Here is a 27666-nt window from a genome sequence, read left to right on the forward strand (position 1 = left end):
ATGGAGACCCCAGAAGCCAGCTTGGCAGGGTCCCTCTTTGACAAGCTCACCCTGAGCGACAGTGATGATGGTAACTGAGCGAGCCTCAGGCTGGCCTGCACACAAACATAGGGGTGACTCCCTAGTCACCATGCTGGACATGCATATTGCCCTTACAACACATGCAAATGTAGGTTGTTTTACCGTACTCTTTCTTCCATTAAGGTAACATGGTACCCCAAACCCCAAATTACCTCAATAGAAGGAGTGAAAAATATAAGGTCCAGGCTGAAGGTCAATTTGTGATATTGAATATCAAGTAGAATAAAGCTCTCTGAATGTTAAGCCAAGTTACTCTGACTCTGTCAGCTTTGAAGAATGTAGAGGATGAGGAGAGTTGAAGCTGAAAGACCAGTTAAGAGATAACTGTAGCAGGCCCAGAGAGACAATGGTGGCTTGAACGGCGGTGTTGGTAGAGGAAATGAAGAGATGCAGGCAAATTTCAGATGAACTGGAGGAGTCTACAGGAGCTGCTTTATGGACCAGAGGTGAGGAATGGGAAATGACGAAAATCATCTAGGCTCAAGCTTGGATTTGAACACCCTGGCTGATGGTCGTGCTATTTATTAATCTGGGGGTATTTGCAGGGGGACTCGAGGAGCTGGGAAGGCATGTCATGTAAAATCTGAGATGCCTATTAGATACCCAAGTGGAACTGTCATGCAGGTAGCCAGAAAAATGAACCTGGAGCTCAGGGGGCATGTCAGGTTTGGAAAAATACATATGGGACATATTAGCCTATATATACATAGATGGGTTGAGGTCATGGAGTAGGTAAGCTCACCAGAAAGGAAGTAGAGAGATTATGGCACAGGCGGCCCCAAACCCAGAGCAGCCAACACTCAGAGGATGGGATGAGACACTGGAACACCTAGAGAGCTGCTGGTCCCACTTGGACCACTGCCTCATTCCAGACTGTGGCCACCTGTGTCTGCTCAGCGTTTATCTCAAGATCAGCCTGTTCTTAATCTCAGTGTGGTCTCTGGTTTCTCCTTTCTAGATGTGGAGAGGCATTAGCCTACTACCTTGTCTTCTTGACTATAGGTAGAAAGACAATTATTTCCCAGTAAAAGGATTTCCCAAGGAAACGACAGACCTGCTTTTCTATGTTTGTTTGTTTTTTTTTTTTTTTTTCTGTTCCCCTTTTAAAACTCTTCCCCTCTCTCAGTCCATTCTCTATTTGAGCAGATGAAATCTGTTCCCATGTAAGCCCTAAGGTTGTCTAGGTCTGAGAAAAAATACTCAAAACATATTGTTTCTTCTGTGTCGTGTACAGTTTACAAAGGTCAGAGTTAGAAATTTTCAGACTTTGTATCCTATATTCAAAGACACACGAGTAGCTTGAGTCATTTTAGAGTTAACCAGATTGCTTTCAACATTTACTGAAATATGAACAAGTTTAGCTAAGGAGTCATTTCTTTCTACATTTCCCCATAACTGTGCTTCAATACTTTCTTAAAAATGAGGACTATGGTCCTTTGAGTTTAATTTCCAGAAAAATGGTGTTGAATGGTATTTCCCCCTTTACTCTTTTTAGTCAAACTTGTTTTTTTCGCTCTTTCTCTGTCTGCTTTGAGGTCCCTGCTCTCTCTCTGATACAGTCTCAATACATACATACATACACACACACATATATATATATATATATGCATATATATATATATAAACTGTTCTCCTCTAGATATGAGGAAGCACAGGCTGAGCAGCTGTTTGTGAGTGTTTATAACTATAAATTGTCTGAAGATCCTTCTTACTCTCCTGTTTTGGAGAAACAGTTTGGTGTCTTGGATCCTTCACCACAGGTTGGCTGCATTCAAATCCCAGCTTAGCCACTTGCTAAATTGGGGGAACTTGGGCATGTTATTTCACTTCTCTGCGCCTCAGTTTCCTCACATGTAAAACAGGGATAATAAAAGTGTCAACCCCATTGGAGAAAATATTTGCAAATGATGCGACTGACAAGGGCTTAATATTCAAAATATACAAACAGCTCATACAAGTCAATAACAAAAAAAACAAACAACCCTATCAAAAAATGGGCAGAAGACATTTCTCCAAAGAAGACATACAGATGGCCAAGAAGCACATGAAAAGATGCTCAACATCACTAATTCTCAGAAAAATGCAAATCAAAACTACAATGAGGTATCACCTCCCACCAGTTAGAACGGGCATCATCAGAAAATCTACAAACAACAAATGCTGGAGAGGGTGTGGAGAAAAGGGACCCCTCCCGCACTGTTGGTGGGAATGTAAATTGATGCAGCCACTGTGGAGAACAGTCTGGAGGTTTCTTAAAAAACGAAAAATAGAGCTACAGCATGATCCAGCAATCCCACTCCTGGGCATATATCTGTACAAAACTATAATTCGTAAAGATACGTGCACCCCAGTGTTCATAGCAGCACTATTTACAACAGCCAAGACGTGGAAGCAACCTAAGTGGCCATCGACAGATGAGTGGATAAAGAAGATGTGGTATATATATACAATGGACTATTACTCAGCCATAAAAAAGAATGAAATAATGCCATTTGCAGCAACACGGATGGACCTAGAGATTATCATACTAAGTGAAGTTAAGTCACACAGAGAAAGACAAATGTCATAGGATATCACTTATATGTGGAACCTAAAATATGATACAAATGAACTTATTTACAAAACAAAAACAGACTCACAGACATAGAAAACAAACTTATGGTTACCAAAGGTGAAGGGGGGAGGCGGTATAAATTAGGAGGTTGGGGTTAGCAGATACGAGCTACTGTATGCAAAACAGGTAAACAACAACGTCCTACTGTATAGCACAGGGAACTATACTCCATATCTTGTAATAAACAATAAGAGAAAAGAATATGAAAAAGAATATATATGTATAACTGAATCACTCTGCTGTACACCAGAAACATATTGTAAACCAACTAAATTTTTTTAAAAGCATCAACCCCATTGGGTTGCTGAGATTAAATGAGTTAGTATTTTCTAAATACTTACAACAGTGCCTGGCACATATAGTACATATACTATTTGTAAGCCATCATTTATCATCATTACCATCATTATCATTCACTTACTTCTAAGTTCATCTGTGGTGTTTATGATTTGTTGATGAAAGGAGTTCACATTTATACTTTGCCACTAGGGGTCTCTCTTGCATTTCGACCAACTGTGTCACTCTGCATATCAAGAAGGAGAAATCCTTCCTAGCTGCTTGGCTGCCAGTTGCTGCCAGGCTTCAGGAGGGTAGATTGCTGTTTTCAGTGCCCCAAACTCAGGCCCAAGCCTGGAGGTGAGTTCTGCTGTGACAGCCCTCTGTGGTAATTCCCCATTTGTCTCAATCAGCCTCCCCTTTAAATCGGCCCCTAGGACAATTTTTTTGCTTATTCTTCCCCAACCCAGGTTGCCTGAGCCTCCCTCCTCTTTCCATCCTGAACTACAGTCCACTCCTCAGAGGTGGGAAAGACTGAAAGGATGAAAAGCTCATCCTGATCCCACCCACCTTCTGGATGTTTGGACCTGAAAAGGAGAGGAATGCGTGGATTGGAAGGGGAGAATGGGCAACAGGGCTACTGATAACATAATAACAAAAATTTATGTCACCACGCACTTGATTTAGCACAGAGGTTCTCAAGCTTTGCTGCACCTTAGAGCCACCTGGGAGTTTTTAGAGCTCTCAATGCCCAGGCCACCTCCCAGACCAACTACATCAGTCTCAGGGGCAGGACCTAGACATCCCAGGCATTGAAAGCCAGTGCAAGCACCTTGCTACTCAAAATGTGGTCCCTGGACCGGCAGGTCAGTGTCATCCGACAGTTTGTTAGAAATGCAAAATCCCAAGCTCTACCTCAGACCTACTGAATCAGAATCTGCATTTTAACAAGACCCCAGGTGATGAATAATATGCACATTGAATTTTGCGTAGCATTCTTCAGCATCCTATTTGTTAAACGTGGCTGCACCTTGGAATCGCCTGGGACGCTGGAAAATAACACTGCTGCCTCGATTTAACCAACTCACTCAGCCATACCCTCATGGAAGTACCGGACCAAGCACAATAAAAAAAACCCGAACAACAATGATTGAACCAACAATTATTGATCACACACACATATTTACATACTAGCTTTCGCGCAATGTGCTGTTTTGTCACAAACTGGTGTTTTTAAGAGTACGGGCTGGCAAACCACAGTCTGCAAGCCAAATCTGGCCCCCAAGGGTTTTGATAAACAAAGTTTTACTGGAACACTGCCGCACCCGATCAATTACCTGTTGTCTGTGTCTGCATACTCGCTACAACTGCAGAGTCAGTCATTGCAACAAAGACCGTGTGGCCTGCAAAGCCTAAAACGTTACAGGAGATCTTTGCCAAGCCATGTTTTACAGTAATTTGCCACAAGCCCTCAAGTCATCTCAAGCCGTCAAATATTTGAAACTTTTCACCTGTCTTTACGCAGCTCTTTGTCTTTTCCTGTTGCCTTCCATTTTTCTGTCACTTTCAATGAATATTCTAGAATGGCTTGGATGTTTATAATATTTTATACACATCCCTAACCCTCACACTCCCCAGAATTGTAGTTGTCACCTTCCAGACTGACATCTTTGCGTATTTCAGCAAGTCAACCTGTCAACTTTCTTTGTGTCTTCAGTTTCCTCGGCTCCACATGTGGCTTTGTTAATTAAGGGCCAGCACTCATCTCTCTTCTGGGAGCATCAGAGTGGGACTAGCCATTTTGATTCTCCATAATCACACATTCATCACAGAAGCTGTTTAAAGTGTACTCATTTTTAAGTTACTGCAATCTATTCCAATCCTTTTTCTTACTGTGAGGCATTTAAGTTTCATTAATATGCAAAGCGACTGCCTTGCCTGAGGAGGAATAGACTCCTTCCCTTTAATCTGTATTTTAACGTTTATTTTTTGGTAACATTACTTTTGGTTTACAACATGTTATATCTGATATTAACTATGCCACGTGCAACGAGGAGATTTATTCTCTTTTTCTCTTTCTGTGCGCTAATTCCCTGGGCATGGTTTTTTTTCTCCCCAAAGTTTAATCCTTCTATAAAGTTGACGGAGAAGTAAAAGTTCCACCTTAAAATATTTTTTAGAACCATAATTCAAGAAATACACCTAAAATAAAACATTCTAGGAGGGAGCATTCATGCAGCTTTTGAAATTTTTAGCCAAATAGCCCAATTAAAATAGCCAAGAATGTTTAGCCAAATTCTTTCAACAAATTATCCTGGATTCTTTGAAGTTTTCTGCGCTGTGCTTGGCACTAGGAATATAATATGACTAGGGCACAGTTCCTGCTCACAAGCGCGGTGGAAAAGATGGACACACAGAGAGATAGCACCAATCTATCTGAGTAAGATGTAAAAGAGGAGGCTTACAAGGTGCCCTGTGAGTGCAGGAGGGGAAAGGGGTCTAAATCTTACCTGGGTCGTAGGGCAACGTCCGCTGTGGAGGTAACACTGAGTCTTCAAAGAGGAACTGGAGTTCTACAAGTGGAGAAGAGTGGAAAGGGTATTTTAGCTATGTTCATTTCCTGCAGAGGAGCCAATAGAGTGGGAAAGGTTACAAATTCAGGAGTGCACTGGGATACAGTTAATGAAAGAAGACCCCGAGGAGACAGGGGAGAGGCAGTGGATTTACGTGACACAGGAGGAGGGAGAGTTTTTTCCCTTTAAGGAACTCTACCAAAACTCCTCTCTCAAAAGTAATCACTGGCTTACTAATTCACATTACCGTTAGTCTCTTTTCAGCACTTGCCCTGCTTGATCATTCTGTAGTTGTTAATAGTGTCCTTCTTTTCTTACCTTCCTTGTCCTTTCGCGGTTTACCTAAGGTTTATCTACAGAGAACTACATAAAGCTAACCATCCTCCTGCATTCTGCTGTTGGCCTCTTCAACCCTTGTTCAATATATATTTCCCCTCCAATTCCGCCACATCCATGGGCCAATCTTACTCTCTCTCTCTCTCTCTCTCCCCCCACTCCCAGACGCTTCCCTTGACTATGACATTTGCACAGCCATCTGTGAGACATCTCCTTCTGGATGTCGCCAGAAAACTCAGATTCCACAAGTCCCCAGATGAACTCATTGCCCCTTCACTAAACTCCCCCTAGATTTGCCACACCTTCTGGTAGCCTCACAAGTAAAACATTTCAGAGTCGACCCTAGACTTCTGGCCTTACTCAATCTGAACATCCCTTTCCTCTCCATTAGCTCTCCTCTTACCTGACACCCCCATCTTTTTCAGGCTCTAATCATCTATGACCTAACAATGTCCATAATCTCTGTACTTGTCAGGGTTCTTGGTGGCAAACCACAAAATTGGACCCTGGCTAATCAAAACAGAAAAGGCATTTTTAGAAGGATGTCTGGTAGCCGATGAGGAAGGCCGTAGAACTTTGCTCAGAAAATGGGAAACATCATATGGAGTGGAGCCTTGTCTTCCATCTGTCTTTCTTTGCTTTTTTTTTAACATCTTTATTGGAGTACAATTGCTTTACATTGTTGTGTTAGTTGCTGCTGCATAACAAAGTGAATAAGCTATACGTATACATACATCCGCATATCCCCTCCCTCTTTTTTTTTAAATCTTTATTGGAGTATAATTGCTTTACAACGGTGTCTTAGTTTCTGCTTTATAACAAAGTGAATCAGTTATACATATACATATATCCCCATATCTCTTCCCTCATGCGTCTCCCTCCCTCCCACCCTCCCTATCCCACCCCTCTAGGTGGTCACAAAGCACCAAGGTGATCTCCCTGTGCTATGCGGTTGCTTCCCACTAGCTATCGGTTTTACATTTGGTAGTGTATATATGTCCATGCCACTCTCTCACTTCGTCCCAGCTTACCCTTCCCGCTCCCCGTGTCCTCAAGTCCATTCTCTACATCTGCATCTTTATTCCTATCCTGCCCCTAGGTTCCTCAGAACCATTTTTTCTTTTTTTTAGATTCCATATATATGCGTTAGCATACGGTATTTGTTTTTCTCCTTCTGACTTACTTCACTCTGTATGACAGACTCTAGGCCCAACCACCTCACTACAAATAACTCAATTTCGTTCCTTTTTATGAATGAGTAATATTCCATTGTATATATGTGCCACATCTTCTTTATCCATTCATCTGTTGATGGACACTTAGGTTGCTTCCATGTCCTGGCTATTGTAAATAGAGCTGCAGTGAACATTGTGGTCCATGACTCTTTTTGAATTATGGTTTTCTCAGGGTATATGCCCAGTACTGGGATTGCTGGGTCACGTGGTAGTTCTATTTTTAGTTTTTTAAGGAACCTCCATACAGCTCTCCATAGTGGCTGTATCAATTTACATTCCCACCAACAGTGCAAGAGGGTTCCCTTTTCTCCACACCCTCTCCAGCATTTATTGTTTGTAGATTTTTAATGATGCCCATTCTGACTGGTGTGAGGTGATACCTCATTGTAGTTTTGATTTGCATTTCTCTAATGATTAGTGATGTTGAGCATTCTGTTTTTTTTTAAAGAATTGTTTGTTTTCTAAAATATTTATTTATTTATTTATTTATTTTTGGCTGTGTTGGGTCTTCGTTTCTGTGATGTTGAGCATTCTTTCATGTGTTTGCTGGCAATCTGTATGTCTTCTTTGGAGAAATGTCTATTTAGGTCCTCTGTCCATTTTTGGATTGGGTTGTTTGTTTTTTTGATATTGAGCTGCATGAGCTGCTTGTAAATTCTGCAGGTTAATCCTTTGTCAGTTGCTTCATTTGCAAATATTTTCTCCCATTCTGAGGGTTGTCTTTTCGTCTTGTTTATGGTTTCCTTTGCTGTGCAAAAGCTTTGAAGTTTCATTAGGTCCCATTTGTTTACTTTTGTTTTTATTTCTATTTCTCTAGGAGGTGGGTCAAAAAGGATCTTGCTGTGATTTATGTCATAGAGTGTTCTGCCTATGTTTTCCTCTAGGAGTTTTAGAGTGTCTGGCCTTACATTTAGGTCTTTAATCCATTTTGAGTTTATTTTTGTGTGTGGTGTTAGGGAGTGTTCTAATTTCATTCTTTTACATGTAGCTGTCCAGTTTTCCCAGCACCATTTTTTGAAGAGGCTGTCTTTTCTCCATTTTATATTCTTGCCTCCTTTGTCACAGATTAGTTGACCATAGGTGCGTGGGTTTATCTCTGGGCTTTCTATCCTGTTCCATTGATCTATGTTTCTGTTTTTGTGCCAGTACCATATTGTCTTGATTACTGTAGCTTTGTAGTATAGTCTGAAGTCAGGGAGTCTGATTCCTCCAGCTCTGTTTTTTTCCCTCAAGACCGCTTTGGCTCTTTGGGGTCTTTTGGGTCTCCATACAAATTTTAAGATTTTTTGTTCTAGTTCTGTAAAAAAAAAAAGCCACTGGAAATTTGATAGGGATTGCACTGAATCTGTAGATTGCTTTGGGTAGTACAGTCATTTTCACAATACTGATTCTTCCGATCCAAGAACATGGTATATCTCTCCATCTGTTTGTGTCACCTTTGATTTCTTTCATCAGTGTCTTATAGTTTTCTGAGTACAGGTCTTTTACCTCCTCTAGGTAGGTTTATTCCTAGGTATTTTATTCTTTTTGTTGCAATGGTAAATGGGAGTGTTTCCTGTCTTGACATTTTTCCCCAAACAGGAAGGGTGCTCAGATGTTGGGCTGCCCAAAGTGATAAACATATCATCTAGTTTTTTCTAACCCTCGTTTTGTAGATGCTATTGGTGCTCTGCCCAGATCAATTTGACCAGCCAGGACAGCCAAACCCCCAGCTGCTTGTGAGTGCTGCGGCTGACAGCTTACATCTGTGATGTTCTCAGGAGTGCCCTTGGCTAACTGGGACGGCCAGTGATAGAGGCACAAGAGCCTGAACCCTTTGCCCTGTCTCTGCAGTGAGATTTGTGCTCCAGAATCTGTCTTGTGTCAAGCCAAGGTTAGATTTTGCCTAAGATCACATCCTTGCTTGACTCCTTCTCCTGCCCTATTCGGCTTCCCTTACTTGTGTACAGTTTTCCCCTGAGTATAGTCCTTCAATAAACCCCCGTCTCAGGCTCTGTTTCCAGAAAACTCAACCTAAAATCCACCCTTAAACAGAGGCAATACAACTCCTACTTCATTTCTTTCAATCGCACTTACCACTCTGTATGACAATTTTTTTATACACATGCACATTATACACATTCCTTAATAGGCTATAGAATCCTTGAGGGCAGGGAATATGTGGGTTTTTTCCCCCTCTTCTTAAGTACTAGCATACATGTAATAGGAACTTTAAAAAAAAAAATGGTAAGCTGAACCTAACTGAAAATAAAGGCCAGATCACAGTGGATTAAAAAATGAATAGAAGTGAGAGAGTCGAGACAATAAATGTAGTGGTAGGCTATTCTTTCCAATGTCTAAATGTCGTTATTGGCTTACCTATTTTATCCCCCTACTAGATTGTGGATGATAGAGCAAAAACAAGTTTTTAGTAAGTAGTCTCTGGCCAAAAGGATTTCATAACAAGACATAGAGTTTATGCAATCTGGTTAATTTCCCAAAGGGGTCAGATTTATTCTTTCTTTTCTAGTTTCATTATTACCTACTCAGGAAGGGCTCAGGTGTAAAATTTTGTGACTTAGCAATTTGTTCCATTCGAATGTCCGAAAATAAGCCTGGATGGCCAGGATGAAGGATTTCACCCACTGTGTTCGCATATTTCAAACCTATATTCCTTATCACTCACCTGTTATGCACAATTACTTCATATTTGACATATGATTCCAGTTTTATTACCATGTTGGCTCAAGGGTAGGAGTCTGTGTGTGATGGATATGAGACAAAGTTTACTGAGCATTTATTATATATAGAATACGGTTTTATCGATTGTTGGGGGTTAGACGGTTGACAAGAAAGAATAGGAAGTGTCTCTATGCAGAAGGAGCTCAAGCTAGCTAGAATCATGGCATCCACAGCGTAGGATCACATACAGAGGACCTCCATTAACCAGTTTCAAATTGATTAATAATTAATGCTGAGCCTGTAAGATCCAAGAGGGTATAGCACAATGGGATGATAAGCAAGCACCAGGCCAATCAAGAAAGAACGTTTTTTGGAGAGAAATTTTCAAGTGTGCGGATCAACCTCATTTTAAAAGACACTTTCTATATTTGCAAATGAAGCAACTGACAAAAGATTAATCTCCAAAATACACAAGCAGCTCAATATCAAAAAAACAAACAACCCAATCCAAAACTGGGTGGAAGACCTAAATAGACATTTCTCCAAAGAAGGCATAGAGATTGTCAACAAACACATGAAAAGATGCTCAGCATCACTAATCATTAGAGAAATGCAAATTAAAACCACAATGAGGTATCACCTCACACCAGTCAGAATGGCCATCACCAAAAAATCTAAGAAACAATAAATGCTGGAGAGGGTGTGGAGAAAGGGGAACCCTCCTGCACTGTTGGTGGGAATGTAAATTGATACAGCCACTATGGAGAACAGTATGGAGGTTCCTTAAAAAATTAAAAATAGAACTACCGTATGACCCAGCAATGCCACTACTGGGCATATACCCTGAGAAAACCATAATTCAAAAAGAGACATGGACCACAATGTTCACTGCAGCACTATTTACAATAGCCAGGACATGGAAGCAACCTAAGTGTCCAGCGACAGATGAATGGATAAAGAAGATGTGGTACATATATACAATGGAATATTACTCATTCATAAAAAGGAACGAAATTGAGTTATCTGTAGTGAGGTGGATGCACCTAGAGTCTGTCCTACAGAGTGAAGTAAGTCAGAAAGAGAAAAACAAATACCATATGCTAAAGCGTATATATAGAATCTAAAACAACGGTACTGATGAACCTAGTGGCAGGGCAGGAATAAAGATGCAGACGTAGAGAATGGACTTGAGGACACAGCGGAGGAAGGGGAAGCTGGGACGAAGTGAGAGAGTAGCATGGACATATATACACTACCAAATGTAAAATGGATGGCTAGCGGAAAGCTGCTGCATAGCACAGGGAGATCAGCTCGATGCTTTGCGACGACCTAGAGGGGTGGGATAGGGAGGGTGGGAGGGAGGCTCAAGAAGGAGGGGATATGGGGATATATGTATACATATAGCTGATTCACTTTGTTGTTCAGCAGAAACTAACACAACACTGAAAAGCAATTATACTCCAATAAAGATGTGAAAGAATACATAAAATAAAAATGGTTTTATCTATGTCCAAAAAAAAAAAAGTAAAATAAAATAAAAGACACTTTCTCAATATTCCTTTCTAGCCCATGACCTCCTGCTCATTTTGACTCTAGAATTCTCAAGACATGATTCTGGACATGCTATAACCAAACACGGGGACAAACTGAGTGGGTGGTGATCAGTCTGGATTTCAGGCTGAGCTGCTGCCGTTTGGTGAGATGCCATTGGTCCAAGTTCTGACCCTCGTATTCACAAATACATGGCTTTCTTCTCCTCAGTGAACCCAAATGAGAACAGTTCTACATGAGGGATCAGCAGGCTTTTTCTGTAAGGCGTAAATATTTTAGAATTTACAGACCTATGGTCTTAGTCACAGCTATTCAACTCTGTCACTGTAGTGTGAAAGCCACAAAGAATATGTAAATGAATGGGTGTCGCTGCAGTCCCAATAAAACTTTATTTATAAAAGCAGCTGGCTGGTCAGATTTGACACACAGGTTGTAGTTTGCCAATCCCTGTTCTAGAAGATTGACTTACACCCACAGTATTTCCAAGAGTCACTAATCAGCCAGATAAGACTCACATATAACCAGGATAGATTACCTCCCAAGAACGTCCTACCAGAAATTAGCCATTAATGTAACTATACTACAAATCAAAAGGTTGCTTAGTAAGCAGTGGGTCAGGCAAATTTTCTTGGTTTTTGTTCTTCCAGAAGTGACCCTGAGAAAATGGTTTAAATGCCAAGTATTTACTTGGCAGATAATCCCTGGAAATACCAGTAACAAGTAGAAAAGTAAAGCAGGGAAGGGAAGGAAGCCAGTACAATTTGCATAGATGAGAAGGATCACTAAGGGCAACTTCCTGATAAAACATGCCTCAGATTTATTCTACTCATGAGGCAAGGGAGTGGGGATATTTACCCAGTAACTCCATCAGTCATTGGTTGAGGGTTGCTTCTGGGAGGGCAGAGGGCAGAGAGGGCTCCAGTATCCAGAGAGAGGATTCAGGCAAAGAGTTGCAGGTGCTGGCAGCTGGAAGTTGGGCAGCATGGATGGACATGGGAAATGTCAAGGGGATATGAGTGGGGCATCAACAGCATCTGCTACACCTTTTTTCTCCCAAGTGATATTCATAATAAGGTAATATGAATTAATGAGTAAATTTTCTACTATAGGAATTTTTCTGAATAAGTGGAACTGGCCCTGTAGAAACCAACCAACCTTCCTCTCCACGGTGTTGGATGGGTACTAATACATATTTTAAACAGCTAACCTCTTTTCTGAAATAGTCCTCATGAGGCAACCATACTTCATGTAATCCTAACATGGAACACGTTAGAATTGTCATGATGATAGCTTACTTTTGGTGGCTTATATTTTGTTTCATGGTTTCCTTTTTGAGAATTAAGGAAACATGGAGCTTCATACAACTCAACAACAACAAAACGAACAACCCAATCCAAAAATGGGCAGAAGACCTAAGTAGACATTTCTCCAAAGAAGACATACAGATGGCCAACAGCCTCATGAAAAGATGCTCAACATCACTAATTATTAGAGAAATGCAAATCAAAACTACAATGAGGTACCACCTCACACCGGTCAGAATGGCCATCATTAAAAAGTCTACAAACAACAAATGCTGAAGAGGGTGTGGAGAAAAGGGAACCCTCCTACACCGTTGGTGGGAATGTAAGGTGGTGCAGCCACTATGGAGAACAGTATGGAGGTTCCTCAGAAAACTAAAAAAAGAATTACCACATGATCCAGCAATCCCACTCCTGGGCATATATATCCAAAACTATAATTTAAAAAGATACATGCACCCCTATGTTCATAGCAACACTATTCACAATAGCCAAGACATGGAAACAACCTAAATGTCCATTGGCAGATGAATGGATAAAGAAGAGGTGGTACATATATACAACAGAATACTACTCAGCCATAAAAAAGAATGAAATAATGCTATTTGCAGCAACATGGATGCAACTAGAGATGATCGTACTAAGTGAAGTAAGTCAGGAAGAGAAAGACAAATACCATGTGATATCACTTATATGTGGAATCTAAAGTAGGACACAAATGAACCTATCTATGAAACAGAAACAGAATCCCGGATGTACAAAACAGACTGGTGGTTGCCAAGGGGGAGGGGGTGGGGAAGGGATGGAGTGGGAGGCTGGGGTTCGCAGATGTAAGCTTTTATATATAGGATGGATAAACAACAAGGTCCTACTGTATAGCACAGAGAACTATATTCAATATCCTATAATAAACCATAATGGAAAAGAATGTAAAAAAACAGAATATATATATATATATATATATATATAGCTGAATCACTTTGCTGTAGAGCAGAAATTAACACAACACTGTAAATCAACTATACTTCAATTAAAAGTATATATATATATAGAGAGAGAGAGAGAGAGAGAGTGAAAAGGAAACATGGGGCTTGCTAACCAGAGGTGAGGTCAATACTCGTCCCATTCTTGTTTGGCCTCTGTCTGTGGCAGTTCAGTGCACTACGTGCTCTGTGCTGCCATGTTTATTGTGAGAGGAGACCAAAGGCTGGCCTATGGAAGAGGAGAAAGCGCACCAGCAGCGGAAGAAGAAAAGTGGGCAATGAGGCCAGGGGATGAAGACCTGAGAGAATCCGAAGCAGCGGGGTTTGGACAGAAGTAGGGTGAGCAATAATCACTGCAGCCTAGGGGAAAAGGAAGAGATAGAAACAGACCTTTTCTGACTCCTAAAATTGATTTGTTATGAGTACTAACAATAATGGCGGTGATGGGAGGATTTGAGGGTATTCATTTTATATATCCAGGAAATGTGCTTTTAGCTTCTCTCCGTTGCTCTCCACCAGAGACTGCATTTTCTTTCTTTTGGTCTGGCTGTTTGGGCTTGTAGTTCCCCCCAGAGGGACTGCTTCTGATCACCTGTAACCTACTCCAGGGGGGACCCAGGATAAACTCCACGGTAACGGCTGAACGCAACGATAGGGAGGATCTCGGCTATCTTCTTTGTCAAGTCACGTGAACCCTTGGGGGTTGACTAACCAGGCAGAGTTACTCTGGAGCAACTACGGAAAACGAAGAGTGTGTCTCTACTCTCTGGCTCCACAGCCCGGGTTTTGGAACACACGCCCATTAAAGAAGGAACTCCACAATTCTGGCATATTCAGGGCAAAATAATTTTTAAGCTGTTCCACTGACTTTGTGAACCACTGCCACCCTCCTTGGAAGCCAACCAACAGCAGTATAAGCTGAGCAGCTGAGAGCATAGGTTTTGGCATCACGCAGACCTAAGGTAGACTGTGTCTCAGCTACTAAGTTCTGTTGCATGGTATATTTCTCCAGGCATACGTGTCAATACCTCACTGAGGATCCTGTGAAGAATCCGCTCTCACAAGAGCATCTGAGGGCAATGCAGACTTTCTTAAGATTCCACAGTGGAGATCAAGAAGGAATTTATATCATGCTACCCAAAGTAATCAACTTTAATATCTCTGACATTTATCTTTTCCCAAATCCCTTCTTAGCCTTCTTTGATACAATGATTTTCTCTCTGTCCTTCCTCCATACAATGCCCAGCGTCATTGGCTCCATTCTTGTCATCCTCACCCCTACTTATTTTCTCTTCCGTCTTGCTACGCAGAGTCCCCTCCAGATCTCTAGCTCGGCAACATAAAAAGTTCTCCAGTTAACAGGACGTTTTGAGAAGGCAAGTGGGGTTATATGGTATTGGTTGCAAGAAGCAGAGGGAATTCCTTCTTATGTCTCACGTTTGTGTAAAGGACCTTTCCTTAATTGGTATTTCTTTCTGTGTTTCCACTTCATTCCTTGAGAAAGAAACACATGGGAGCAACACAGCTAGCTTCTCTCTGCTCCCTTGTCCATTCCTCTTCAGGGATGAAAGAGTGACTTTTCTAATCAGAGACAGTAGGAAAAGGAACACAGTAGGTCTGTGTGGCAGCCCTGGAGGGGTGCCACTCAGATCTCCCTTCAAGAAAGAACTTGACAGTGAGTTGCAACAAGTGAAGTTAGTTGACAGCCTCCAGAGTTTGAAAGCCATGTTCTTCTTCTTGGGCAGCCCCAACCAATGATTGAACATAGCAGGAGTGCCAAGGCCTGGCATTTCAGGCCAAGGTGGTACCCCTTTAATAGACAGTGCTTGCTGTGGAGCTCCCCAATGGCTTGGCAGACGTTTTGTCAAATGTGCATTGAGATCCCAGGCTCTCCTGCCCAATTGTGCTTTCTCCTTCTTTTATCTTTCAAAACTTTACCTCTCAATAAAATTTTTGCACTCCTGTGTCTCAGAGTCTGCCTCTCAGAAGACCCAACGAACACAGTGTGGCTCTATAGCTTTACCCCTTCTCTGTCCGTCTGTCTGTCTGTCTCTCTCTCTCTCTCCCCCGCCACCCCAAAGATTCACCCTCTCTCACAAACTCCCTGTGTTAAGTTCCCCAGGAATGATTTCCCCCTGCAAGTGGGAGGCTGCATTCTCAGACATGCTGTCAGGAAGGGAGGTTCTGGGGGACTCATTATGGCCATATATTCCGTTTCATTGTACAATTCAATCTTAGAGTGACAAAGCTGATATTTTTCTCTCTTATCTATTTGATTCTTGTGTCTTATGTCTCAACTGGTTTTTGGCTCAAGAGGGAAACAAAGAGCTGATTTATTTATTCCCTTGACTCCAGCATGAATAGAAAAAAAAATTCTTACCTGTAATTTGGAATACTTGAATGATTTCCTGGAGGCCATATAGGGCATTTCTTCTACTCTTTTGTAATGAATTCATTAAAAAAAAAACTCATCAAAGGCATGGTCTTAAAAGGTGATGAAAAAAAAAAAAAGGTGATGAATATTTAGCAGGGTGACAGATGGAACTGGGTACATCCCCAATTTCCTCACTCTCTTGGAGGGACGATTCTGCAGCATGATCCTCAGTCTCTCAGAGGGTCCCTCGGAGAATTGAGCTCCATAGCAATAACTCACTTATTAACACCTCTTTTATTGAATTTCCTCCCTTTCCACCGCTCTTCCCTCTCTGTGCTTCCTGTTTTCACTCCAAAAATATACTACTTGCATCCAACACTTTTCTTAGCATATACTTTGGGTGGAACTCAAACTAAGACACCACCCCGATCCTACCAGACTTTCTTCAGGAAATTAGAAGAATGAGCGAGTTGATGAGAAAACAGGAAGAAGCAGACATGGGGAGTGCAGCCAAATCACAGAAATTGTGGAGTTTTCTTGTGAAGGGCCAGGAACTCCTATAGTGACTGTTTCCAGAAAGGCCTTGACTACAGAACCCCTCTCTAGTTCAAGCTCCCATGAGGCTCAGTCCCATGTCCGTGAGGTCGCCTGCTGCTAATTTAAGTACGTTTCTGTTCCTTGCAGGTTAAATAGCTTTGACTCAACCGCAAGGCCAAATAAATTCAAGCTCGCTCCAAATATGTCTCTTCAGATCAGGTTATTCTCATGTGCAGTGCAGAAACTGAGGTTGCTAGCAGGTCCCTCATAAATGACAGTCCTTTTTAACCATCACATTCTAAAATGTCGGAGAAGCTCCAGTCCCAACAGCAACTCATTATTAAATCATTTTGAAGTTGGGAAGGCAGGCCTGGAAACATTTCTGCAGAGAGCTGCTTGGTTATTTTGTTTTGATTACTGTTAGTTTCTGATCAGCCCCTCAAGAAGGGAGAGTATCCAATTTGAAGGTCCACAGTCCCATATAACATCACCTTTCTTAGAAAGCCCAGGGATCACTGATCAAGAATGAATATTTCTTGATAAAATATTCAAGTCAAAACTTCTTAAACGTTATTCCAGCTTAGTAAGAGGAAGGGCAGGGCATAGGAGTGGGTAGCAGGTAGGACCTACATCACAGAGAGGAAGGCAATCACAGCCGTTTGTGAAGATCCCTTTTCTTCAGCTAATTACCTCAGCAGAGGACAGCGTGAAGGAATTGAGTGGGGAAAGGAGGTCCTTGCAACCACAGGCACAGCTTTGGGAAATACACTCCTTGTGGTCATTATCATTGCCCATTTCATAAATAAGCCCAAGTAGATAAAGTCAGCCTTGTTAACCAAACATCTCTACAACCAGTCAATAAAGGGCTCAGGTGATACAGACCATATGGTTTCACCCAGCTCGTATATTTTGGGATTTTGAGATAATGCTCTGTGAGTTCCCTTCCTCTAAAGAGATATCTATGTAGTGTGGCTTCCTAGGAAAGAGACTCGGCAGGCCCCGTCAGGGGTTGCCATGTTAGTGCTGCAGACTGCAGGGTTTGGCAGAAGGAGGCCTGGAGAAACTATACAAGTTGAGATCTTTGGTGAGGTCCCTCGGCTGCAGGGCTAAATCACACTGGCCAGCACTACAAGGAACCATACTTAACCCTAGCTCTTGCCAAGTTTTTATCTAGTCCAGGTCACAGAGGGATTTTAGGTACCTCCTGCTGTGCAAACTTTCTTGATCCTCATGCTGTGCTGAAAATATCCTGCTAAGAAAACTGGAAGGGGCTTCCCTGGTGGCGCAGTGGTTAAGAATCCGCCTGCCAATGCAGGGGACATGGGTTCGAGCCCTGGTCCGGGAAGATCCCACATACGGCGAAGCAACTAAGCCCGTGGGCCACAACTACTGAACCTGCACTCTAGAGCCCACGAGTCACAACTACTGAGCCCGAGTGCCACAACTACTGAAGCCCGCATGCCTAGATCCCGTGCTCCACAACGAGAAGCCACCACAATGAGAAGCCTGCGCACCGCAATGAAGAGTAGCTCCCAGTCGCCGCAACTAGAGAAAAGCCCATGCGCAGCAACGAAGACCCAACACAGCCAAAAATTAAAAAAATAAATTTATAAAAAAAAAAAAAAAAAAGAAAAAGAAAACTGGAAGACCCCACTTAACCAAGTGTCAAAGATGTTATTACCAACAGCCGATAAACCAACATCGTGTGCCTCCCGATGTGACTGCTCGAAGAAGGACACATAGCTACTTATGTAGCGTTTCTGCTAGAAGAGTACATAAACCAAATCTAATCATGCGGAAACATCAGACAAACCCAAACTGAGAGACTCCTCCACAACAGCCGGCCTAGATTCTCTAAGCATATCTGTGTCATGAAAGACAGAGGCCAAGAGCTAGTCCATATTAAAGGAGATTAGAGAGACAGGACAGTTAAATGCAATATACATAAACCTGGATTAGATCTAGGGGGAAAAAGGAGAATTGCCAGGAAGGCATCGTCGGGACAATTGATGAAAATTGAATGTGGACTCTATATAAAAAATAGCATTGTATCAAAGTTAGATTTCCTGAATTTGATACTTATACTATGGTTTTGTAAGAGAACTGCTTGTTTTTAGGTGATATTAGCTACACCCAACTGCCTCTTCAACTTGAAATAATTAAGTACGTGTGTGTACACCCACACGTACAATGTGGAAAAATGTTAACAACTGACATATCTAGATAAAAGGTAAAGTTAGGGAGTTATGTGTATGATACATGTGATTCTTCTGTAAGTTTTAAGTTACTTCTCAATACAAAATTTTAAAGGCCAACTTTATGAATATTGTTTTATTAAAAATAAATAACATAGAGAAAGGTTTTTTAAATACCTTGATGCCACAGTAAAGTGGAAAGAGAATGGGCCTGAGGAGCCTGAGAATTCATTACTCTGAGCTCCACCAACAAATAACCGAGCATTTTGGTAGAAAGTCACTAAATCATTCTGAGACTCAGTTTTCTATAAAATGAAAGAGCTGTTCTAAATAATCTCTAGGATGAGTTCTTGTCCTCACACTTTGCAGGATTCCTCTTTCCACAACTTCCCTCTAACAACACCACGTCACAAACTCTTTTTCGAGTATATTTATTCTTTATTGATTCCTTTAAGTATAGCAGCCTTCTTCCTGAAAGCAAAGCCACAAACCGGCAACAATGACCGGTTTCAATATAAATGGTCTGCAAATGCAATTTAATGCATATTTAAATAGAAGTGCACTCACAGGCAGTATAATTAATTCAGAGGCATTCTTCCCCAGGATTTTGGTATAGGTTCATTTCATCCATAGACTCAAGAGAACATAACTGAGGTATATAGAGCGTCAGCACATTTGACACATTTTAATAGAGAAGATACAGTTGGTATCCTAAGTAAATAAAGAAATGACAAAAAAAATGAATAGTCTCATCAACAGATTATGACATTATCTGCTGGCAATATTAGTCTGACTCCTACTGATGCAATATAAGCCTGACAGCCAGCTGTAAAAGTAATGAATCTGAGCAAAAACTGATTGCGAAATGTTCTTGGCTTAAACCTGGAGTAACCATCCTGCTGACCTAAGAGAAATCCATGCAGTAAATCGCTTCAGGAGGCATAAGGATCCAGAAAACTCTGCTTGTAAAGGGTAAAGCATCATTTTCATTTTGAGACCTACTTTTAGGTACTAAATTCAATTTTAGATGGCCTCAGCTTTTTTTCCTGTCTCTAAAAGACCCAACTCACAAATCTGTCATGCTTTCAGTTTCAGAAAGCTGGCAATGGTAGTCTTCTCTCAGATGAATTTCAAGGCTTGTTCAGCTTGGTTAGTTAATTACAGTCCATCATGAAAAATACTAGGTCACGTTACTTCCATTTTTTGCAGAAGAGAGCAACGTGTGAATGTTTAGCCTGGTCATTTAGTATTCAGCAACTAACGCTGGCTTTATACTGCTTGGCGGCGACATTGGTAGAGGTCAACTGCAAAGCACTGAGCAGGCAGGATAGAGTAACATGTCAGGAATGTGACAACTGCATAGTGTTACAGCACTGTTTTTTCCTTCAACACAAATGCACTGAGCCACTGCCTCACCCCCAATGCTGTCATCTTGGAAAAATGACCTGACTTCTCTGTCCCCAAAATGTTCTATCTGTAAAATGGGGATATGATTTTATTTCTTGAAGATCAAGGACTGCACTCTCTCCTTAGGAGACCAAAGAGGTCCTACTTCAGAAGGAACTTTGAAGCTGTTAATCTAGGACCTTCCTTTGTTCCTTCCCAAAGCTCCACCGAAACAACAGGAAATGGAATTCTTTAAAGATGGAAACCTGAAAGGATAAGTACAATAGAAGATAAGACAACAGTTTCCGAACAAAATTTGGAAATTGGAAAGCAGTAAATGATTTAGAAAACCTGGGAAATCTGAATCCTAAACTGGCAGCAGGGAAAGCTGAGAACCGATCTGATACACCCAGCCAGCACCTTGAAAAGCTTGAGACTGAGGGTGAGGGTGGGCCTAAAAGCAGGAGGATTGGGTGAAATTCTTTTTATGAAGACTTTAGATTCCAGATCCCTTACTTCACTATGTGCAGCATTTGATTGCGCTCTCTATACTCTGGCAGTGACTGGGGGTTGGTCTTTGGAGAGGATAGGAGACTTCTGGCCTGGAGAACACCAGCTACAGTTGAACTCAGGAGTACCGTATGAAAAACAGGGGATTAAGTCAGAAAGTATACACTGAATTTGATATGCTACTTCTCTCAGCCCTCTTCTTCCACTCAGACCCTGTAGCAATGGCAGCCAGACTTGTGCCTCCCAGGCAGGTTACCGGATAATACTTCTTTGTGGATGTAGACATCAAATGTCCCCCAAGGGAATATGCCAGTCATGTCACCACGCTACCATGTCACCCACGTTCAACAAGACCCACCTACTCCCATAGAGCTTCCAGTCAGCTTTTAAGTACTTCATTCTCAAGTATGAACTGAAGAGAGCAACCTTCTAAGGAGAGCCTCTAACCTGAAAGACTGAAGCCAAACAGAACAAAATGAAACCTACAAACAGAAAAAGGAGTGTGGTGGGGGAACTGAAATTGCAGGGAGAAGAAAACTTTAAAGAAGAGAATTCCGTTAATATCCCTAAAGAGAAAAGAGAATATTGCATCCATGAAATAAGAAGCGGGTGCTAGTAAAGGAACATTCAGAGACTCAAAAAAAAAAAAAAAAGCAGGTATTATAGAGATGAAAATTATGATAGAGAAATAAAATGTTTGGCGTATAAAGTTGAAGGAATCTTCCATAAAGTAAAGCAAGAAGACAAAGAGATAGTATGGAAAAGATAAGAAAATTAAAGGACCAATCCAGATGGTCCAACAGCCAATTAATAAGAATTACAGAAAAACAGAACAAAGAAAATGGAGAGAAAGAAATTATTAAAGAACTAGTAATAAAATGCCCCACAACTGAAGGACCAAAGGTTTTAAAGGGCCTATTAAGCACCCAGCAAAATTTACAAAAATAGACCTACACCAAGACATATCATCACGAATTTTCAGAACCCTAGGGAAAAAAGAGACGATCCTACTTGCTTCCAGAGAGAGGAATAAACTGTTTCTATTCAAAAGGCCAAAGATTAGAATGACTTCAGTCCTCTCAACAACAGCACAGTAGCTAAGAAAGCAATGGGGAAATGTCTTCAAGACTCTGAAGGAAAATGACTCTCAAGCTAGAATTCTATTTAATTACCAATGAAGTTTCAGAGGGCAATGAAAATATTTTTGAACAAGTAAAGTCCCCCCAAATTTGCTTCTTTAAAGCCCCTTCCCAGGAACCTACTAGAGGATGAGCTTCATCAAAATGAGGGAATAAATAAAGGAAAAGGGAGGTAAGGAAGCCAGGCAACTGTGGATGCAACTAAAGAAGCCACAGGGCTTCCCTGGTGGTGCAGTGGTTGGGAATCTGCCTGCCAATGCAGGGGACACGGGTTCGAGCCCTGGTCTGGGAGGATCCCACATGCCGCGGAGCAACTGGGCCCGTGAGCCACAACTACTGAGCCTGCGCGTCTGGAGCCTGTGCTCCGCAACAAGAGAGGCCGCGATAGTGAAGAGGCCCGCGCACCGCGATGATGAGTGGCCTCCGCTTGCCGTAACTGGAGAAAGCCCTCGCACAGAAACGAAGACCCAACACAGCCAAAAATAAATATAAAAATAAATACATAAATAAGACCCGGTGCAACCAAATAAATAAATAAATATTTAAAAAAAAAAAAAAAATAGTCCAGCTCCATTGCCTCAAACAGTCCAAAAACTCAGTGGTGCAATTTCAGTTCTTGAGAACCCCAAGGATGAGGGTGAGGCTTGAGCTTTGACTGAAATGTCACTTTTATTTAGGGTGACAGATTCTCTGTCCTGTTTCCCCTACTCCATTACTTCTTTTTTTCCCTGGGATCATTTCCTTAACAAACCACATACCCCTGAATCCTCCAACACTTAGGAACAATTCACAAGCAGCTACCCATGACAATTATCAAATGAATGAACGGAAGAAGCACTACTGAATGGATGTAAAATGGTAAAGGACGAAAGGAAAAAAGTTGAAAATTTTACTGTGAGACTAAAATTTCACAAAATCAGTTTATTAATTAAGATAGCATTTGATGTCAGATGCTCCTCAGAGTAAGAATAACTGATGCCAAAAACTCAGCCTCTGTGCACTGGTGCCAAATTGAATCTTGGAGACAGAGTTTTGGGTGAAGTAAAAAAAGAATAGTTTTATTGCTTTGCCAGGCAAAGGGCGACACAGAGGGCTTGTGCCCTGAAAAACTGTGTGTCCCAACCTGGAGGGATTTGGTGAGGAGTTTTATAGTAACGGTTCAAGGGCGGGGCTGCTGATAAGGATCAGGGTGTGTGCAGAACCTGCACTCCTTTAATCTGGCCTCAGGTGGTCTCCTCCCTGTCTCTGCATCCCCTCACTTCCCTGATTAGCAACTGATCTGCCTTTTGGAATTCAGGGAAGGTCATGGAGGCTGGCTGGAAATGGGGGACACGGAAAGGCTTCCGTGCCCAGGAGCCCCACAGGGTCCTGCTCAGTTTCATAACCAATACGTACATAATTGACTTGACCACATTCTTCCATGAAGCACATGATACAGAAATTTAACAAGTTATACTGCATGGCTATATGGGCACTTTATACATTGGTATCATCATTAAAAATGTTTAAAAAGAAAAGGGACACGCAGATGGTAACACTAATACTCTATGTTTTAATATTATATTTTAATTTTAAATGAATTATAATTTAATTTATATTGAATAAAAATTAATTTATATTTATTTTGCATATTATGCCATAACAGTATATCATTATAAATTATAATAAATATTGTCAAATTAAAAAAACTTAAAGTTAAGTAAAATATTTTATTTTAATAAAAATATTTCCTGGAATATAGGATAATTTATGGTACCTCATCAGGAAACAATGGTAACATTTATGGATTTCCTATGCCAATCGGTACAGAAAGGAACAATCAGTGGTAAGGAATTTATTCTAAAAATACTCAATATTAGAGCGACAGTAAAATGAAAAGGCACCTGACACCATGGTTTTCAACTCCATTCTGGGATTTAAATAACACACCTCTGGCATAAATGATTTAGAGTGTTTCTACTCGGCATAAATCAGGATGGACATTCCTGGTGACAACAAGGAGGATGATCTGGTGTGGATGTAGATAAAAGTGGTGGTAATGGGCTTGCACTATTTGTGTCAGATACTCTTTTGAATACATAATGTGCACTATCTCATTTCTATAAATCCTCTTAACAGTCTCAGAGAGCAGATGGTAGTATCTTCCTTGGACTTTATTTATGATAACAAGGCCCTGAAAAGGTCATTAATTGTTTAAAGTCCCACAAGTAGAAAATTGTGGGGCCAGGTTCAAGTTCAACCTGCCTGAAACAAAGCTATGTTCTTAGTCACTGCATGAAAATGGTTAGTTTCCAGACCTGTGGCTGCACAGATGCCTACATTTAGGAGGTCTGAATAAAACCATAGAGACAATGATGAATGTAAACACTTATAACCTTTTTGCACTAACTTATTTTCTCAACTTTATCATTAACTAACATGCATTTTAATAATTTCTAGCTGTTCTAAAAATATGCAATTGTATATGTTCATAGTAAAAAGTAGTTTAAACAGTAGCATTTTTTGGAAGCTATAAATATTCCTCTGGTTCCCAGGAAGAAACACATTTGATTTAAATGCTCCCAGAGGAAAGAATAAGCAATACTTACAAAATTGACTTGACCAAGTACTTTTTTTTTTTTTCCACACACACACACACACACACACACACACACACTGTATTTTATTTTTACAAGAGATAAACAGACTGACACCAAGCATTGTACATGGATGACCACAACAAAAGCAACAATGATTGCAATTACCAAACATGAAACACACTCATACTATTTGACCAAGTACTTCTATGGAGCACATGATAAATTCTTACAAAGATAGAAAGTTCGAAGAAAAAAAAAGGTACTCGAGTTCTAAGAAATGCTATAAAATGTGACTATGAGAAGATATTCTGGCTAATTTCTGTCTAATGCTGATTCACATATGATTCTCATGTACAAACTCTTGATAGTTCAGTATAATAAATCAAATGATAAATACCATAATACATAGGAAGACATATCCAGAATGTACTGTTTAGTTTTTATCCTTTTCATGTTCAGACCCATCCAATACTTATTAATGATTTCTTCTTCCCACCCCAACTCTGTACTTTAAAATATTCCAAATTTACGTAAGAGTTGAAGACTCGAACAGGAAACACATATAATCCTCCATTAGTTCACCAGTTGACATTTTGCCATATCTACTTTCTCCCTTCCTCTCTCGTCTTCTTTCATTTGTGATTTGTTTTCTTAAGGTATCTTCATGTGTGCATGTGCACACGTGCACGCACACACAGGCACATACACCCCTAAATATTCAGCATGCATCATCTAAGAAAAAAAAGTCATGTCTCGGCTGCAGCAAAGTCCAGCTGCTGTGCCACTGTCACCACACAGGCCCTCTTATGGGTTGAACCAAAGCCAAAAGGTCGTTGATTTAGCATCAAGTTTTTTCCCAGTCCTACTTGCTGTGGCCATTGCACCTCACTCATGGTTGGACTAATTTAACAAGGCTAACGCTTGGAGGTGTGTATCCCACAAAGACAGTGCTCCCAAGGTCTGTACAGCCTCTAGGCAGTCCCAGAGGCCTCTTAAAGTGGATGTGCAGAAAGGCCTAGGAACACCCTACAAAGTTTACCTTAAGGTGCAAAACATACCAGTGTGGAGAAAGGATGACAAAGATTTATGTATTGGTATATAACTGTCTACTCTTTCCGTATGATTTGCCTGAAAGAAAACCCACCCAGCCTGGAGTTATTGTGAGCCAATCTTGTATCTTAGAGGTGAGGATTTTTTGATGAGCTTTATCCTCGCGTTAGCTGTTATACGTGATCCGAGCTGATATTCCTTGTATATTCAGGGTGACAGCTTCTCTCTTAAGTACAACTTAAAGACTAGTCCTTTACTAATTCTAACAGAAAATGAGAAAGCAAAGAGGAAATTGGCTAGGTTTCTAGAAGGACTCCAATCTATCCTACATAAAAACAGACTGAAAAATCATGTTGTGCATATTCCACTAGAAGCCTATGACAGGATACTGTCTCTTATTAAAGCAATTCTGACACTTGTTATGGAAAATCATCTAAGATTGCAGTCGGTTTAAAGCAAAGTGTGTACATAATAGAGATTACCTGTGATGTGATCATTCAAGCTACTGTTTGTAAGAAAGTGTACCATACTGAACTTTCTCTCCCCAAGAAGAAAACTACAACCCTTTTCTGTTTTTGGAATAGCTTTGTTGCTAGGACTGTTGACTTTAAAAAAAATGCACAAAGTGAGAGCTGTGAGTTAAGTTTTATTTGGGGCAAAATGAGGGCTGCAGCCCAGGAGGCGAGGGGAGGGGCCAGGATGTATAGGAGTTTTGCAATAAAGAGCAGGTAATTGGGAAGGTCAAACGATTATTGTTAAATAAAGAAAACCAGATATCTCAAGTTAAGGAATTTAGCGCTTTTCTGTGCATGGGAAGATGCAAGAGTCTGGACTCACTGAAATCATTCCTCTGATATGCACCTCAGCTATCTGGGGCCTGTTATTTTCACACCCTGAGTTTCCTCAGGGCTCACCGCAGGGAGTGGCTGCAGTCTGATGGCTGCTAGATGGCAGGTATTCTTTTCAGCCCTGAGTTTCCTCGGGGCTCACCAGCTCACACTGGAGGGTTGCAACCATTGCTGACTGTGACATCCTTTGTTTATTGATATGGCAGGAAATATTCCATTTATAAATATTCAATTTATCAGGACCATGCTCCATTTTATCCATACTCTTCCTCTGAGGCAGTGGAAGGGAGCTTTGACATCAAGCTTTCAGAAATAAAGGGCTGCCTAGTCATCCTAAGCTCAACACGTAGGAAGAGTTCTTCAACCTGTCTGCTTGTAGCAGTGAAATGCCTGATCTTTTGCTACGAAATCCATAGAACTAAACCTTCTCACAGACAGTTCAATGAAACTGTGGCTCGACAATGCACGACAGTGCACGACAATGTTCAAGGAAAAGCTCTGTGTTGGCTACTCTTCTGGGTTCTCTCTGTTGAGTATCCATGAAAATGGGCAATCTCTAAGCCTGGTAAATTCCAGCAGCCCCTCAGTTATGTTCCTCTCACTGTAATCTTTTGATGACATTTGTTCTGTGGAGCCCAATAATGAGGAATACCTATCCCATATGCTTCAGCCATATGGGATTGCACGTAGACTTACACCAAAGGTCAAGTATGCAGGAGCTAATATGGCCCTCAAACTATAGTTACTTATAGTTACTGCTCTCCCCATGATGATGTTAAGACTATGGAATGGGTCCAAACAACTGGTCTGAGAAGGATAAGACCACTAAACTCTTAATGTACCATCAAACCTCCTCAACTGTGAGCTTCCATGCTTAATCTACTTTAAGAACAAGTCCTCTGGAGATGTTAAGGGTGTCAGATACTTGCAGAAGTTCCAGAGCAAGACAGATTACAACGTGGTGAGCAATGCCTAGAGACCCAGAATGAGCTCCAAAACTATATCAACCTAGCCAATTTCAATTATATGACTCACACACGGCCTAGAGGTGGAATGCAAGTCCTCACAGCTCTCATTCTGAATGTTTTGCTTCCCTCACTGGAGGAAAGGCTACATCCTGCTCCAGCCAATCGTTCTCAGTAGACTCAGTCCAGAAAAAAAAAAAAAATGTACGTTTCAAGGTTCCCATTGAATGGATCAGAGATGGGAGTGGCCACATCTCTGAGAAGCGTGTCTGATCCTGACCAGGAATTTGAGAAAGAGCTTCATTCATGTTCCAACAAGCACTCAACTCCAACCCCAGCAGCCCACTGAGCTCCACCCTTCCCTAGAAGAGCCAGCTCCCACTAGAAGGCCTGCAGCAGTTGTCCCGTGACACCTGAAGCTCCTTGATCTATGGCCCCTCATGGTCAGGTCAGTGCCAAGGCTGATGTTGAA

General features: G+C 41.2%; 1 pseudogene; it reads left to right on the plus strand.

Annotated features, from left to right (window-relative positions):
- Positions 1–27205, plus strand: LOC137756286 (serine/threonine-protein kinase MRCK beta-like; annotated as a pseudogene).
- The last annotated feature ends 461 nt before the right edge of the window (positions 27206–27666 follow it).

Source organism: Eschrichtius robustus, chromosome X (genome assembly GCF_028021215.1).
Source record: "Eschrichtius robustus isolate mEscRob2 chromosome X, mEscRob2.pri, whole genome shotgun sequence".
Taxonomy (NCBI): domain Eukaryota; kingdom Metazoa; phylum Chordata; class Mammalia; order Artiodactyla; family Eschrichtiidae; genus Eschrichtius; species Eschrichtius robustus.